The sequence below is a fragment of the Pipistrellus hanaki genome, assembly GCF_964339955.1.
Source record: "Pipistrellus hanaki genome assembly, chromosome: 2".
Taxonomy (NCBI): domain Eukaryota; kingdom Metazoa; phylum Chordata; class Mammalia; order Chiroptera; family Vespertilionidae; genus Pipistrellus; species Pipistrellus hanaki.
Window position 1 is genome coordinate 71344546 of NC_140504.1, and position 18234 is coordinate 71362779.

Here is an 18234-nt window from a genome sequence, read left to right on the forward strand (position 1 = left end):
GGATGTGGCAAAACATCCCAACCAAGCTCCATTAATTTTTGCCGAGTGACCAAAGATGTGTGTGGCCTTGCATTGTCATGATGGAATACAACACCTTTTCGATTTGTCAATTCGGGCCGCTTTTCTTCAACTGCATTGTTTAATTTCGTTGTTGTTCAATGTAGACATCAGAATTGATCGTTCGGTTGGGTGGTAAGAGTTCAAAGTAGACAATTCCTTTGTAATCCCACCAAACTGATAACAAAACCTTCTTTTGATGAATATCAGCTTTTGATGTTGTTTGAGTTGGTTCACCTGGCCTGCTCCACGATCTTTTCCGCTTGATATTGTTGTAAACAACCCATTTTTCATCGCCAGTTATCAGTCGTTTTAAAAATGGATCATTTTCATTATGTTTCTTTAGCAAATCACAGCTGCTAATGCGTTGCGTTAACTGTGATTCTTTCAGTTCGTGAGGAACCCATGTATCGAGTTTTTGAACATAGCCAAGTTGTTTTAAGTGATTTTCAATGCATGTATGTGATACATGAAGCTTCTCTGCAATCTCACATGTTGTACTGTGACAGTCCGAATTGATTATTGCTTTGATTAGGGCGTCATCAACTTCAACTGGAGGACCAGAGCGTTTTTCATCTTTGAGTGAAAAATCACCAGAACGAAATTTGGCAAACCAATTTTGACACTGCCGTTCTTTTAAGGCTTCGTCACCATAAACAGCACATAACTTTTTATGAGCTTGCGATGCGTTTTTCCCTTTGCGGAAATAAAAAAGCAAAATATGACGAAAATGTTCCTTTTGATTTTCCATTTTTCAACGAACGCCAAACGAAAACTACAAAGCAGATCAAAAAACTTTTTTTACTGATTAACAGCTGAATAGCCAACTATCAAATAACAAAATGTGTTTTACATTTGTACTACGTCTGCAAACCTAAAAATTCAACTGAAGCAATATGTGTGTGAAACCAGCAATTACTTAGTTGCCGACCCAATACATATATATATATATATATATATATATATATATATATATATATATATATATATGCTGGAGGTCTGGTGCATGAAATTCATGCATAAGGGGCTGGGTGGAAACTTAGCCCATCCTGCACCCTCTCACAATCCTGGACTGCTGGCTTCTAACTGCTTGCCTGCTTGATCACCCCTAACTACTCACCTGCCTACCTGATTGCCCCTAACTGCCTCTGCCTGCATGATCACCCTAACTACTCACCTCACCTGCCTGCCTGATGACCCTAAGTGCTCACCTGCCTGTCTGATCACCCCTAATCACTCTGCCTGCTGATCGCCCCTAACCACCTCTGCCTGGGCCCCCGCCACAGTGACATCCGTAATAATGTGCAGAAGGTCATTCTGCTGCCTGGCCTAATTAACATATTATGCTTTTATTATTATAGATATCCCACCTTGGTTCTTATTTTTTTTCTCCCAAGGAGATTTTTATTAAATCACCACCAAACTTCTGCTCTCTGTTCTTTGTCTCCAGTCCTTTAAAAACAAAACAAACAAACAAACAAACAAACAAAAAATGAAGTTAATGGGACAACACATGCCAAGCATCACAGCTTTTATATCAAGTTCTAAAGGGAACTGGATCCCAAAGTTATTGGCATCTCTAAATCACAAAACCAGTCTAATGCTTAGGAGTCTTACCAACCACATTTTCTTCATCAAGAGATTCAATCTCAAAATCCATAATACCACAACATGGACCAATAATTTTTAGTACATCCTCTCTCCTCTTCATTTTGAACTGTAAACTCTGGCTGACATGGATACCAATTCTGAATAACATAACCTGCTGGTATGCTAGGAGGAGTGTGGCTTTCTATCTCTTGAGGGCAGTAGGGCCAACAGCAGCTGGCACACCTCAGTGGTCTCTCCAGAGTTGTGACTCTTGGCTCATATTACCAAGAATCCTTACAGTAAAAGACTTAAAAGCCCCGAAGCAGTTTCAAGTACAGAAATCGCTATCCTTTACTGAAAAGTAAATAGTTTGTCTAAGGCTGTTCTTCATTTTATACTTAATACTAGTTCCAAAACTTGTGAAGACTTCCAGAAGCTCAACTTGCTGATGAATCAGTATCTGATCTATCTGCCTGAAATATGCCAATCCTGGTGAACAGTCTAATGGAGGTGGTGATGGTGGCATCCACCATACCCCTGCAACCATACCTGGCTGATTATACAATGGCAGGAGTTGGACAGGAAAGCTCATTGAACCATCCCTCCCCATCAAAAAATTCATTGATTAATTCAATAATACTTATTGATAGCACAGTATGTGCTAGGGCCCTGGCCAGGCAGCTCAGTTTGTTAGAGCATGTCCCAATACACCAAGGTTGCAGGTTTCATCTCCAGTCCCGGCACATCTAAGAAGCACCCAATGGATGCATAAATAAATAGAACAACAAATCAATCAATCTCTTTCTCTCTCCCTAAAATCAATCAGTATACTATGTGCTAGGGACTTTTCTATTAGCTAGAGATACAAAAAAAATGACAAAAATTCAATGATTACAGAACTTCATTCTAGTGGAAATGGCACACAATAAACAAAAAATTAAATGTATTAATATGACAGATGGTGATAAATACTAAGGAGAAAAAATACTAGTAATCAAACAAAGGCAATGGGAAATGCCAGATGCAAGTAAGTTATAAGGTGAATAGGGTGGTTGAGTCCTACAGCAGACAAAGATTATACTTTTTTTAGTGTAATTAGTTCATATTATTATACACCCTAAAATTCTTCTAATGAGTCACATTAAAACCTAGGGTAAAATCTAAAAATTCTTATTTTGGGTCTCCTGCCTACCTATCCAACTTTCCTCCTTCATCATAGATTCTAGAAGGTTCCATTCGGTTTCTCAGCACTCTAAATGTTGCTGTTTCAAGGCCTTTGCACTGTTTTCTCTATCTGGAACATTCTATCTTAGCTCTACTTTTAGCAGACTCATCAGATATCACTTAGTAAGAGATGCCTTTTCTGAGCATACATTATCAAATAGCACAACCATCCACCAACATGTGCTTAACTTATTTAGTCCCCTTATAAAACCTATCACAATTGTTTCAAATTTATATTATATGATTTTTCTATTATGTATTTTACCACTAGAGTGTATGTTTCATGAGGACAGACCCTCATGCTATCTAGTCACTGCTTCATCCCCAACCTAGAGTTGCACCTGGCATGAGTAAGCACTCTGTAAATACTTGGTTTTTGATTAGTTGAATGAGTGACTATAAATTCCAATTCCAATTGCTTTCATTCAGAAAAAAAATTATTAAACACACACTGTGTGCTGGACATTGGCATAATTCTTAATATTTGCCTCGTCTGTAGAATGTAGGCTGATTATCCTACCTTATTCAGAATTAGAGAAATATGAAATTCTGGTTATAAAAGGGTTTTTTAAAATTACTTTTAAATTCAACCTCTCGAGGAAAATTAAGCTAAAGAATGTTGAATAACATGTTTAAATCACGTAACTTTAAGAGTACAGTAAAAACCTATCCCAGTTGAAGACTTCTTCTGTGAGTACATTGTAATAAGAACGTGAGCAGCAAAATGTCAGGCTCCAGAATGTTGTAAATTGAAGGAATGTTCACACAAGATACCAAATGACATCAATATTAAATATGAAGTGTAAATTTTATATGTTTTATGAAAAGTGAATAGATAATAATTTTCATTTACAATTTTTTACTGTGAATCCCTGAATGGATATACTTAAAGAGCATTGTAAGGATCACATTTTCTGCTAGACCAGTTAGAATGCGAATGTCCAAGGACAAAGCTCTGAAACACCAAAACTTTCATGATTAGGACACATTTGATTCAAGGATCGATCACCATTATCACCTTTCTCTCTCAAGACTCCAGTAAATAAAGATACGGAATTTAAAAAAGGTAAAACATCAATCAAGATAATGTGATTAAGGGAGGAGCATCAATAGAAAATAGATTCCAAGAATCCTCTGGAACATGAGTGGGTGGAGTTGTATAACTGAGGAAGAGGAACAAAGGAAGCATAGCTGGTGTGCTTACAGGAGGACATGTAGAGGAGGGAAAACTGCTTTCCCTGCAGAATCCCAAGAGATTTGCCACTCAGAAATGTCAAGTGCTTATGAAGCCAAAGGTAAAAACTAAGGCTAAAAACTAGGAGATAAACTGATAGTTTATAAGAGATTTGACTGAAAACCTGGTGTCAAACCTCACAAACTAAATAAACTTCTCCAAGGCAATGAACCAAAGGTCCCACAACACAACAACCAGATGGCCACTACAGTGGGGACATCTCAGTGGGTGGAGTGCTCACCTGGCTGTTGTGCTGTGGGACTCTGCCCATTCTAGGATGTCTCTAGGGCTTCTTAATTTCTTTAGGGAGGACCCTTTTGGTTCACTTGGGAACATTGAGATCAAATCCTAAATTTAACTGGAACAAAATATCTAGATGTTTTCATTGAATAGAATGCAAGCTTAGACTGCTAGTGGCCATCTTTTTCACCATTGGCTTCATAAAATGAAGCCAATGCCAAGCAAAGCAGACCCTAAATATAGAAGGAAACAAAGTCCTAATAACCTCATAGAGCACCTGGCTACAGAGGGGCCTTTGCCGAGAACCAATTCCAGCATGTAATAATTACAAGAGTTTCACCAAAAGGTTGGTGAAGCTCGGGTGGGTCAATAAGGGTGAGCCACATATGTAGTTTACCTGTTGGAAATGGCTAAATGGCACTTCCACCAAACCTGAATAGGATTGTTAACCACCAGACAGTTCAGGGCATTTCATTGCCTCCTGTTGGCCAAACACCTGAACAGCTGTAAGCTATTCCCCAAACTTATAATGCTTCTGCACTCTACCCTTAGACACCTTACCCTTTAAAGTGTATATTTCCACCTTCCCTTAGGATAAATCATGTTGAATAAAAGCACGGGTCCTTGGTCAAGGGAGAGTCTTCAGCTCCCTTTAGCTGAAGCTCCTCTGACCCCCAATGCCTTTCAAAAATACCTTTTGTCTCTGGACTCTTTAATCATCTATGTTCTGCCCCTTTCTCCAAAATGCTCAACCCTTTGTAAGGTTGGGAAAAGTATCCCGAAAGGCCTTTATTTAGAGTTACCCATAAAATTCAGAGAGGAAACCAAATGAATTTTTTGCTAAATGAAAATCTTTAAAATCATAGAAAATATTACAATCCTACCTAATAAAAGAGTAATATGCAAATTAACTATCACTCCACTATACCCACAAGCCATGCCCACCAGACATGCCCACCAGCCAATCAGAGCTAGTATGCAAATAAACCCAACCAAGATGGCTACAGCCACAGAGAGCAGGAGGGAGGCTTGGGTTTCCCAGGCAATGAAAGAAGCCAAGCTTTCCACCTGCCCTTGCCAGCCTAAGCCTCCACTCAAGGATACAAAGTTTCAATGATAGAAGGTAAACAAATCCAAACAGAAATGGCAGCAGCCACAGAGCTAGAAAAAGTGGGAGGCTAGGGTTGCCCCTGGCAATGGAAGAAACCAAGCTTTCTGCACACCTGGCCTGCCCAGGCCTCTGCTTAAGGCTACAAAGTTTCAATTATAGAAAATACACAAACACCAAAAGAAATGGCTGCCAGCCACTAAGCAAGCAAGAGGCTTGGCTCCACTCCAGGCTACAAAGTTTTAATTGTAGAAAGTAAATAAATTCCAGATACCAGGGCCTGCAAACCACCATAGGTCCCTTGCCCAGGCCACCCCATGCCCTAAGAGAACCCTCACCCTCCTCCAGGACACTCTTCAGGGCAAACCAGCTGGCCCCTACTCATGCACCAAGCCTCTATCCTATTTAATAAAAGAATAATATGCAGATTGACCATCACTCCAACACACAAGATGGCTGCCCCCATGTGGTCAAAGATCCTGCCCCTATGTGGACACAAGATGGCCACCATGAGATGGCCAGCAGGGGAGGGCAGTTGAGAGGCATCAGGCCTGCAGGGGAGGGCAGTTAAGGGTGACCAGGCCAGCAGGGGAGGGAATTTGGGGGAAAACAGGCTGGCAGGGGAGCAGTTAGACATTAATCAGGCTGGCATGAGAATGGTTAGGGGGTGATCAGGATGGCAGGCAGAAGCAGCTGTTAGGGGCAATCAGGAAGTCAGGCAGGCAAGCAGTTGAGAGCCAGCAGTCCTGGATTGTGAGAGGGATATCCGACTGCCCTCAAGGGGTCCTAGATTGGAGAGGGTGCAGGCTGGGCTGAGGGACACTCCATGCACAAATTTTATGCACCAGGCCTCTAGTATAAGATAATTTTTATAGTTTGTTTTCACTTATCCATATTCTTATAAAAATGGTGTTTGTTTTTGAGAGGGAATATACTTAGAGATATGAGGTTAAGTAGTATTTTTGTTTTTAAATACTGTATTTTGGGATTTTTGCTTAAATTTATAACTTAATTTTTTAAATAATAACAATAAAATTTTTAAGGAAAAATGTGTAAGGCAAGAGCTGAGAGAGAGAAAGACAAACTGGGTGGATCTAAAATACAGACATGCAGGAGTGGGGAAGCACATTTCTGAAAAGAAGTCAGATTACAGAGAAAGAAAGGAATGTACTGATGGCAACACTGGATTCTTCCTTAACTTATGGGCCTGGAAAACAGTAACAGTTAAAGGAGTTATTTCACCTTTTGTGTTCCAGAATATGTCTTATTACAAAGAAACACCTTATGACTTAGATCAGAGTCATAGATGCCCCATTTTTCTTCCTATGACAAGGATGGATACAGAGCCTCCAGATTCCCATTCTTTCCCTCATCATGACTAGCTGACTGTTTCATCCCTACTCATAAGTCAGGAAAAAAGAAATGCTTTTTAACTATATGCTGATTACATTTCCTTTCTCCAGGCCACTGACTTAATTCACCCTCAGCCTGAGCCAGTATAGCATTCCTCTTAATGCCCCTTCTGACAATGTTAACTAACCTCAGGGTAACAGTATCTGATTTACTGTCTTTTCACAGCCACTCTCACTCATCCCATCTCCCATCCTGGTTCTTTCTTTTCTGACTACTCTTTGTGATGCTCACAGAGTTTATGGCCCAAGCATTCTATTACAAAAGTTTCCCTTCTTCTATTGCAGGAGTCTCTTTCCTCCCTCTTACGATAAAATCTCTCCTTATGTAAGTTTGATTTTGTTTTTCTCCGATACTAGTTAAAAGTTCAAGGAGTAAAGATCAACTCTAGAAAGGGGCTAAGGGGAAAAAAAACGTTTCTCAGCATAATTGAAGTCAGCACAAAGATCGATGTGCAGGGAAGAGAGGAAAACTTGCAACGTTATAGAGATTTCAAACTGATGTCAGAAAAAGCATGCCAACCACACACATAAAACACAAGTCTTATTGGATACCTAGATGATGGTTCAACCTAACATGGGAAGAGGGAAGGCATAACAGTGGTCAAAGGAAACCCAAAGTTAGGGCTATGAGATAGACATGCAGTCTACATATGAGGGATGGATGGCAGAGAGAGCACACCTGGAAGATGCAATAGGCTCCCTTTATTCCTAAGGAAAGACCTGTGGTGGATGCCTAAAACCACAGCTAGTCCTGAACCCTATAAACACACACACACACACACACACACACACACACACACACACACACATATATATATATATATATATATATATATATATATATATATATATATATATATATATAATTGATAAATTATGCAAATAGATTAAAAATGATAATAACATTGAACAATTATAACAATATATTATTATAAGATTAAATGAATGTGCTCATGTATGCTCTCTCTCTCTTTCTTTTCCTCTCTCTTTCATTCTCCTAATAGATCTGTTAACCAGGATGGCGACCAAGTGACTAAGGATTTGGAGTGTATACAGTGAGGATATGCTGGACAAAGGGAAGATTCATGTCCTGGGTGGGACAAAGTAGGGCAACCTGAGGTTTCATCACACTACTCGGACTGGCATGAAATTAGCACTTAAAAATTGTTTGCTTCTGGATTTTTTTCCACTTAATATTTTCAGACCATAGTTGATCACGGGTAACTGAAGTTGCAGAGGTAAAACTGTGGATAGGGAGGGACTACTATCCTGTGCTGAATGTTGAAGCAACACCATCGCAAAAATCAAAATCCAAACTGCCAGCTTCTGTTGATGAAAATAACTGTCCATCCTCCGCTTCCAGGCATTCCTCACAATGGCAGCCTTAATGAGAGCTTCCTTGTGTGTGGAATCTGATGCTGCACAGGAGCCATAAGGAAGAATACCTTTTCAGATACAATCCTTATGATCTTACTTTTCAGTAAAAGTGGTGAAGCTTTAGGTGCAGTAAACCAAGCTTTTCCTACCGCTGCTCATTGGACATGGACTCCACAGGAGTGTTTTTTGATCTTTTTATCCTGAGGCACTAACTCTAGAAAATGGGACTTAGAAGCCAGCTTTTAATGACAAGCATTTGCAACAATCAAGGTAAACCCATTATTATCCATCCCTATTATTATCATCCTTAGTAATGTTAAGAACAATTGCAGCAGAACCTTTGTGTTCAGATGTAATGGATTAGCCTCAAACAGCAATTCTCAGCAAGTAAGTAGGAAGAGATGCTATTCTTGGTAGGGTGCATAAATAGGAAAGATGGTTGTCATAATGTAGCTAAAACAAAATATCCATTTCATTTACTTATATATTTTATAAAGTGTATTATAAGTGATAGATGTAAATAAGAATCTCTCCACTGCAGGTTATTTACATTATTAAATTTTGGAAATATCCAATTTGGGGTTAGTTGAAAATTTTTACTATATTCAAAAAATACATCATATCTATATGCTATAAGTCTATATTTAGAATCTTGATAGATAGATATAGATATATACATGAAAGAATAGCTGTAATATGTTGTTGAGAATGAAAAAGCGAGTTACAGGATAAGCTGAGATAAACACACAGAGATGTATTCCCAAAAGATTGATAATGAACCATAGATTGTGGCTCCTTCTAAAAAGCTGATTATGGGGTGCAGAGGGATAAGAATATGACATCAATTATTTTTTATATATTTCTGTATTCTCTTTTGTCAAGAAATAACTGCTGCTTTTTATAATTTAAAATATCAATTTTAATATAAAAATAAGTGCTAGGAACAGATAAATATTTTCTGAAAAGTTGGCCAGTTTTTGTTTTGTGTTTTGTTTTGTTTTGTTTTTTCAACATTGCAACACTTCAATAGAGCGAATGAAAGGCGGCATATAAAATATGTAACTGCTTTGCAATCCTTAGAATAGCTAAAGCCCCAAATAGCAAGGACACATAAGACTTTGGGAAAACCACCAACACGAGGATTTAAAAATGCCCTTTGAACTATGCTTCAATCTATGCAATAAAAGCCACTAGCACTCACAATTAGGAACAATACTCTATCAGAATTTTCTGTCACATTTAGAAATGTGCTGCTTTTATTTTCTTTAATCTCATTTTGTTATTTATGACTCCACTGCTTATGCACGTACTTCATTAACCCCTCAGCCCTCTTTAAGAATTTCAAGAGAGCAACAACTGAATTTTTAACAAGCGTGGGCTCCTTCTGAGAGAAAGACCCTGTGCGAATGTACGTGTCACACATCCTTAAAGCAGGCCCTGGATTTCAAGAGCAATGCAAAAAGTTGCCACAGAGCCAGGTTTGTGGAACATGTGGGAATTGATAGTCTAGGTATAAATGAAACATGTGCGGGGAAACAGGCTGAGCTCTTCTGCTGTATAAAGAGCATTTAAGTGTCTGAAAGTTGCAACCACAGTGAATGGGACATTTCTCGCATACCTGCTTATTTTGTTGTTTGGTAATGCCTTTTAGTCCGTTTTTCACCAAGCTATTTCATTGGTAATGAGCATAAAAGGCACAAGTGGATATTTATTTTTTTAAATAGGCTTTTAAGTTCTGTTTCTCAAGGAAATTGACGATGCACATGTAATTTGTGTTGTGTTTGTCAGTGTTTACCATCCACATTGGAGCTGTGGTGATTTCATGGACTGAAAGCCAGAAGATGTCAGAATCTGGTGAAGAATTATCAGCATCCACTTCAACAGTTAATAGCTATTTTAAGAAAAATTGCTCCAAGACAATCATTTAACATGTACAACTCTCTCAAGCATAACTTTTCATTAAGATCAAAAGATTATGCTTATAAATTAATTTCACTTATTTTTATAAACCCATGAATGTGAAATAATAGCTGTTAATGGGCTGGCTCTGTTCACTGTAAAACTTTGTAAATAGTTAAAGTTTGCCACTTATATATCAGTATTATCAAATACTGTAAGCAGAAAATCAATTGACTCCAATAATAGTTTAATAATTTCACCCAAATCATGAAATCAATAATGAAGCTTTGGTAAGTTCTTTCTGACAAAGATGAAACATTTGGCCTTATTTTTTAATCAACTTTACTGAAATATGGTTTAAATATGATAACAGTCACCATTTTAATTGTATTGATGAATTTTGACACATGTGATGCACCACTGCCACAATAAATATATAAAACATTTCATTATCCCATACCATTTGCTATTAATCCTTAGTAGTCAACTTCTTGGCCCTAGAAAAACACTGACCTGCTTTAAAATTTTATATAGAGTTATACAATATATAGTTTTTGTATCTGAATTCTCTTACCCAGTATGATTTTTTTGAGATTCATTTATGTTATTGCATATTCAATTTGTTTGGGGTTTTTTTGTTATTGAGTACTATTCTGTTGTGTGAATATACTATGATTTATTTAGCCATTTATTTGTTGACATGTGGGAATTTTCAATTTGGAACTATTATGATTCAAGCTTTATGAAATTTGCTGCTCAGATCTTTCTGTGAACACATGTTTTCTTTTAAATGCCTAGGAGTGCGATCTCAGGGTCATATGTTAAGTATATGTTGCATTTTATAAGAATCTGACAAAATATTTTCCAAAATATTTTCATACTCCTACAAGCAATGCGTGCAACTTTTAATTGCTCTACATCTTTGCCAACACATTAAAAATATTTTATCATTTTTTTGAAATATATAGTTATAGCTCATTGTGGTTTTAATTTTCATTATTCTGGTGACTAATTATTCCCAGAACCTTTTTGTATGCTTATTGGCCATTTATATATTTATTTTGTGAAGTGTATATTCAAATATTTTGCAAAATTTTGTTGGGTGTTTATCTATTCATTATAAAGTGCAGTTTTTTGTTATAGCCTAGATATAAGTCCTCTTTCATATAAATGTATTATAAGTATTTTCCTAGTCTATGAAAATATAAAGTGATTTATATTATATGCAAAGCTTCATCATTTATAATTTAGAACATTTCATTATCCCCAATGAAACTCTGTATCTATCAACAACCACACTCCATTTTGTTCTTCCCCATAATCTGGCAATCACTCATCTATTGTCTATCTCTGTGGAGTTGCCTATTCTAGACATTTCATAGAACTGGATATTATAACATGGTCTTTGTAATTGATATTTTTCACTTCAAATAATATTTTCAAGTTTCAACCATGTTGTAGCATGTTTCAGTATTAATTTATATATATATATATATATATATATATATATATATATATATATACATACATACATACACACACACACACACACACACACACACACACACACAAAGAGCCAAGTGACTGGAACAGCAGAACAACTGGAACAACTAGAAGGATCAGTCACTATGATGCATATTGTGGCAGCCAACCAGCCCGATTAGGGTCTTGATAGCCTCTTCCAACATTCTCAGCCCCTCCCCCTGGCTGGTCTGGCCCTTGATTATCCCCCACCCCAATCAGGGTCAGGGCTGGCAGCCAACCTCCCGCATTCCCTCCCCCTCGTAAGCCCAGCCCAATTGGCCCCCATTGGGGCAGGCCGACCAGAGGATCTTTTTTTTTTTTTTTTTTTTTTTTAATTTATCAATTAATAGATATTTTCGGGGGGAGGGGATCGGTTTCCTACTTTTTGGTATTATATATGCTTCTGCTATGAACAGACATTTATAATTTATGTGTGGACATGTATTTTACTTTATTTGGGATATATATTTATGAGTGGAATTGCAATAAGTTAACTCTCTGCTTAACATTTTAAGGAACTACCAAACTGTGTTCCAAAGAGGTTGCACCATTTGACCATACTACCAGCAGTAATTGGGAGTCCCAATTTCTCCACATTCCAGACAACATTTCTTATTGTCTTTTTTATTTTTGCCATCCTATTAGGTGTGTTGTGCTGTCTTGTTTTTTTTTTGTTTTTTTTTTTTAATATGTTTTTATTGATTTGAGAGAGAGGGAGAAAAAGATAGAAATATCAATGATAAGAGGGTTGTCAATTGGCTGCCTCCTGCACACCCCTGATTGGGGATTGAGCTTGAAACCCTGACCAGGACGCAAACTGTGATCTCTGATTCATGGGTCCAGGTTCAAACTCTGAGACACACTGACCAGACATTGTCATGGTTTTATTTGCATTTCCCCAATGATTAGTGATATTGACCATGTTTGTATATGATTATTGGCTATTTGTACACCTTTGAAGAAATGACTTTTCAAATCCTTTGGCCATTTTTTAATTGGTTTATTTGTCTTTTTATTGTTGGTCTAGAGGCCAGGTGCATGAAATTTGTGCATGAGGGAGGAGTTGTCCGTCAGCCCATCTTGCATGCTCTCCAATCTGGGACCCCTCAAAGGATGTCCAATTGCCTGTTTAGGATCAGGCCTAAACAGGCAGTTGGACATCCCTCTCACAATCCAGGACTGTTAGCTCCCAACTGCTTGCCTGCCTTTCTGACTGATTATCTCTAACTGCTTCTGCCTGTCATCCTGATGACCCTCTAACCACTCCCCTTCCAGCCTGATCAATGCCTAACTGCCACCCTGCAGGCCTGATTGCCCCCAACTTCCCTACCCTGCAGGCCTGATCACCCCCAACTGCCCTCCCTTGCAGGCCTGGTCCCTCCCAACTGCTTTCCTCTATGGGCCTGTTCGCTCATAACTGTCCTCCCCTGCCAGCCCCGCAACTGCCCTCCCTTGCAGGCCTTGTTCCTTCCAAATGTCCTCCCCTGCTGGCCCAGAAACCCCTAACTGTCCTTCCCTGCTGGCCATCTTGTGTCCACATGGGGGCGGCCATCTTGTGTGTTGGAGTGATGGTAAATTGCATATTACCTCTTTATTATATAGGATTATTTACACATTATCTTTCCATCTATATGATTTCCTAATGTATTTATCTCAATCTATGGGTTGTCCATTTTCTTGATGGCACCATTTAAAGCACAAAAGATTTTCATTTTGATGATGTGAAGTTTATGTATTTTTTTCTTTTGTTGTTTATACTTTTGTGTCAGATCTAAGAAACCATTGTGTAATGGTTTACATTTACATTTTCTTATAAGAATTTTATAGTCTTGTTTCTTATAATTGATTCTCTGAAGTATTTTAAACTAACTTTTGTATATGGTGTGATACAGGATTTTTTTGTTGATCTTGTTGGGTTTTTGTTTTGTTTTATTTTTTGTGGGTTTTTATTTTTTCTTTTTGCATGTGAGTGCTCAGTTCTCATAGCACCATTTGTTGAAAAGACTACTCTTTCTCCATTAAATTGTCCTGGTACCCTAGTTGAAAACACTTAGACCAGTACCACACCCTCTTATTATTGCAGCTTTGTAGTCAGTTTTAAAATCAGGAAATTTTAGTCTTCTACCTTTATTCTTTTACAGGATGTTTGTGTCTTTTCTAGGTCCCTTGAATTTCTATATGTACTCTAGGTCACTTGAATTTCCAATTGAACTTATCAAGTTCTGCAGAAAAGATAGCTGGGATTTTTATAGGGGTTGCATTAACTCTGTAGATCAATTTGGAGATTATTGCCATCTTAACAATATTAAGTTTTTTGATTCATGAATATGGATGTCTTTCCATTTATTTATATCTTCTTTTAACTTCTGAATGTTTTATAGTTTTCAGAGTATATATTTTGTACTTCTGTTCAATTGATTTGCAAGTATTTTATTCTTTTGATGCTATTATAAATAGATTTGCTTTATCAATTTCATTTTGAGTGTATTCATTGAAGTTGTATAGAATGACAATGATTTTTGTCTTTCTTTATAAAGTTCTTTATAAAGTTCTTCAAATTTATAAAGAACTCATATAACTCATAATACAATTTTGACCTTTGTATTCTTTAACCTTGGTGAACTTGTTTACTTGTTTAATAGTTTCTTAGTGTGTGGTACAGTGTTTAAGCAAGGTTGTGCAAGAATTTCCTCCTAGCAGGAAGCACTATCAAAAAGAAAGATATAAGTAATTTAAGTAGAAAATGTCACATGCATTTGTACATTCATATATTTTTTTAGATCTTTAAAAATAAATAGTTTACACTTAAAATTTAAAAAACAAAAAGTCAGAATCAAACCAATGCATATAATGGTTTTAGCATAATTATAATTATATTAATTTTATGGTTTTAGCATAATTTTAATTACACTGATTTTTATCAATATAGACATCAGCAGTATTTTGTATACCTTTAATTAAGAATGTCCTTTAAAAACTCTTTTTGCTTCAAATTTCAAACAGAATGAAAAATCTCCTTATTTTCTCATGAACATTCACTAGAGAACATTAAATAGTGCCTCATAGAACTCAACAAAGCTGACTTTGATATAATATATATTAATCACTTAATAAATAAGAAAAATTGACTGTGAATTGAGTTTTCATAAATTAATTTACACTTTATTGCATGAAAATAACCCATTATTTAGAAAAATTCTATACTGAATCTATGCATAGATAGGAAAATTATTATGAAAATTGATAATTATCATCCATTTTATCCATGTAACAAATTAAGATTTTTTATAAACAAAATTTTATTAGTGCACAATATAGACTTAATTTACATTGTCCTCTGATGTTTTGGTCACTAAGAATTCTAAAACTTTAAGATTAATTTAGTAAAATAGAAAAACACAAAATAAAAGGTGTTATATGCTTATTCGGAAGTTGATTGAATTTATATAACAATAATGAACTACCAGAAAGGAAACTAAGGAAACAATCCCATTTATAGTTGCATCAAAAAAATAAAAACACATATAGGAATAAATTTGACAAAGAAAGTAAATTACCTATACGTGAAAGACACCAAAAAAGAAAATTAAAGAAGATACAAAGAAATGGAAGCATATAACATGTTCATGGGTAGGAATAATTAACTAGAGTTTCCTTACTACCCTGAGAAATTAATAGATTCAACACAATTCTTATAAAAATACCCATGGTATATGTCACAAAGCTAGAAAAAATAATCCAAAAATGTATATGGAACCACAAAAGACCTTGAATAGCCACAGCAATGTTGAGAAAGAAGGTATCATCCTATCTAATATAAAACTATATTATATTACAAGGCTATAGTAATCTACACAGCCTGGTACTGGGATTAAAAATAGGATCAGGCCTAAACTGGCAGTTGGACATCCCCCAAGGGGTCCAAGATTGCAAAAGAGTGCGGTCCAGGCTGAAGGTACCTGCCCCCTTTGGGCCTCTAGTACATATGCTAAGGCATTTAATATCCAAAATTTATAAAGAACTCAAATAACTTAACACCAAAAAGAGAAATACTACAATTAAGAAATGGGCAGAGGACCTGAATAGATACTTCTCCAAAGTGGACATACAGTTGGTCAATAGACATATAAAAAGATGTTCAACATTACTAATCATCAGGAAAAGGCAAATGAAAACCACCATGAGATATCACCTCACAACTGCTGTATTTTTGGTGAAGATGGAACTGCCTTATGACCCAGTGATTCCACTTCTGAGAATATATCCGAAGAGTGCAAAACACTAATATGAAAGAATATATGAACTTCTAACTTTGTTGTATTATTTACAAAATAATTATGGAAGTAGCTCAAGTGCCCATCAATAGATGAGTGGATAAAGAAGATATGATATATATATATATATATATATATATATATATATATATATATATATATATATATATACGCGCGCACACACACGCACACACACACACACACACACACTGGAATATTACTTGGTTGTAGAGAAGATGGAATTTTTTTTCCTTTGGGACAGCATGGATAGACTGAGAAGGTATTATGCTAAGTGAAAAAAGTCAGTCAGAGAAAGATAAATACCTTATAATTTCACATATATGTAGAATCTAAAGAAGAAAATAAATGAACAAACAAGACAAAAATACACTTATACACTTATAGATACAGAGAACAAATTGATGGTTGTCAGAGAGGAGGGACATTGGGGTAATGCGTGAGAAAGGTGAAGGGACCTTTCAGATTGTTAGCACAAATTGTTAGTTACAAAATAGTCATGAGGATGTAATGTACAGTTTAGGGAATATAGTCAATAATAGTTTAATAAATATGTTTAGTGCCACAGAGGTATTGGAAATATCATAGGGAATACTTTGTAAAATATATTATTGTCTAACACTATACTGTGTACTTAAAGCTAATTCAAAATAATATTGAATGTATAGAAAAAGAACTCTAGAACTTTATACAAATTAAACTAATAGAATGGAGTTTTTTATCCTTTATATGCATGTCTTTTAAACAATACACTTATCAAAAATAGATCCAATAAATAGATGAAATATGGAGGGGGGCCCAACAAATATAGACACTGTTCTTAAAACAATAGCCAGTTGACAATAGAGTGAGCTATCTGGTGAAGAGTGAGCTCCCTATTATTGGAAATGCCCAAGTGATAGATTAAAAACAACCAATCACACCTATAGTCCAGGAGACTTCAGCATTATATAGAGAATTTAATTTGTGACCTCTAAGAAAATGTACAAGACAATAACTTTTAGTGAGATTCAATTTTCTATCATCTAAATTGTTTTGCCTAATTTTATGCCATCTGTGAAATAAAACTACAAGTCTATGTTATATATTTACACTTACATATAAATGTACAGGTACATTCTAAAAAGGATGCTGCTGGGTAGAATTTATTTTTATGTTTGTGTGTGAGTATGTGTTAATATGTACAATACTGTATAAATAATGTTGTGTGTATAAAGACATTTTTTTCTCATACTCTTATCCGTGATAAAAAATGCATATTATTTCTAAAAGAAGAACAGTACTGTGAACTGTGAACCAAAAATTTAATTTAAAATCATCATCTTGTTTTCAAAAGAGTAAGAGGAAAAAACTTTTTGTTAGTAAAGATAGAAACTTCTAAAAATATGGGTTTTAAAATAAAATACCATAAGGCACTGCATTAAAAAAAGGGTTATAAGCAATGAAAGAAATTCACTCACATGAAAATGTAGCTCTTGATATCAAATACCAAAATAGAAAACAATCTTTAAAAAACAAGAGGGAGATACTAGTTGCTAAGAAGGCTGGTTTAGTACCACCAATGTACTCAACGCTGTGAAAGAAATGTGAATATAGTCTGGCCTTACATCTTTTAAACTTTGTTGATTTCACTATATGGAAAGATGCATCTGTTATTCTCTTGGAAAAGATAGTAGAGTCTTTAAAAGTATACTCAAGAAATCTGCAGGGATTCTGAGGCAGAACTGGTAAGCACAGACCTTGGTGCATGTGACTGCTTGATGCTGTGTGTGCCACACACCCTGCTAATGTTCATCAATACCATCTCTGAAGCATAAAAATTGAGGCTTCATTTAATGCTAACAGCAGCTACATTTCAAAGCCAGATATTACTGAAGACAAATGGATACTTTGGCCTAAAATACTGAGCTTTTACAAAAGCATTTCTTCCCTAAGCTGAGGCTTGCTTATCTGCTTATCTTTGAGAAAAAGAAAAAACAAGTCTATTCTCTGTAATTTCTTTAAAATAAAATGAATACGTTCAATAAAATGAGAAGTCCATGAGGAGTTTTGTGGGGTCAGAGTTTTAAAAATGTATTTTCACCCTGTCCAGCATGGCTCAGATGGTTGGAGCATTGTCCTGTACACCAAAAGGTGGTGTGTTCGATTCCCAGTAAAGGCACATACCCAGATTGTGGGTTTGATCCCCAAAGCAGACAACTGACCCATACTTCTCTCACACATCTCTCTCTCTCTCTCTCTCTCTCTCTCTCTCTCTCTCTCTCTCTCTCTCTCTCT

General features: G+C 36.1%; 1 pseudogene across 1 annotated transcript; it reads right to left on the reverse strand.

Moving 5' to 3' along the window:
- Positions 1-1464: 1464 nt before the first annotated feature.
- LOC311615198 (phospholipid scramblase 1-like) lies at positions 1465-2239 on the reverse strand (annotated as a pseudogene). The gene has a single exon. The product of its transcript is annotated as a phospholipid scramblase 1-like (transcript).
- Positions 2240-18234: the final 15995 nt, after the last annotated feature.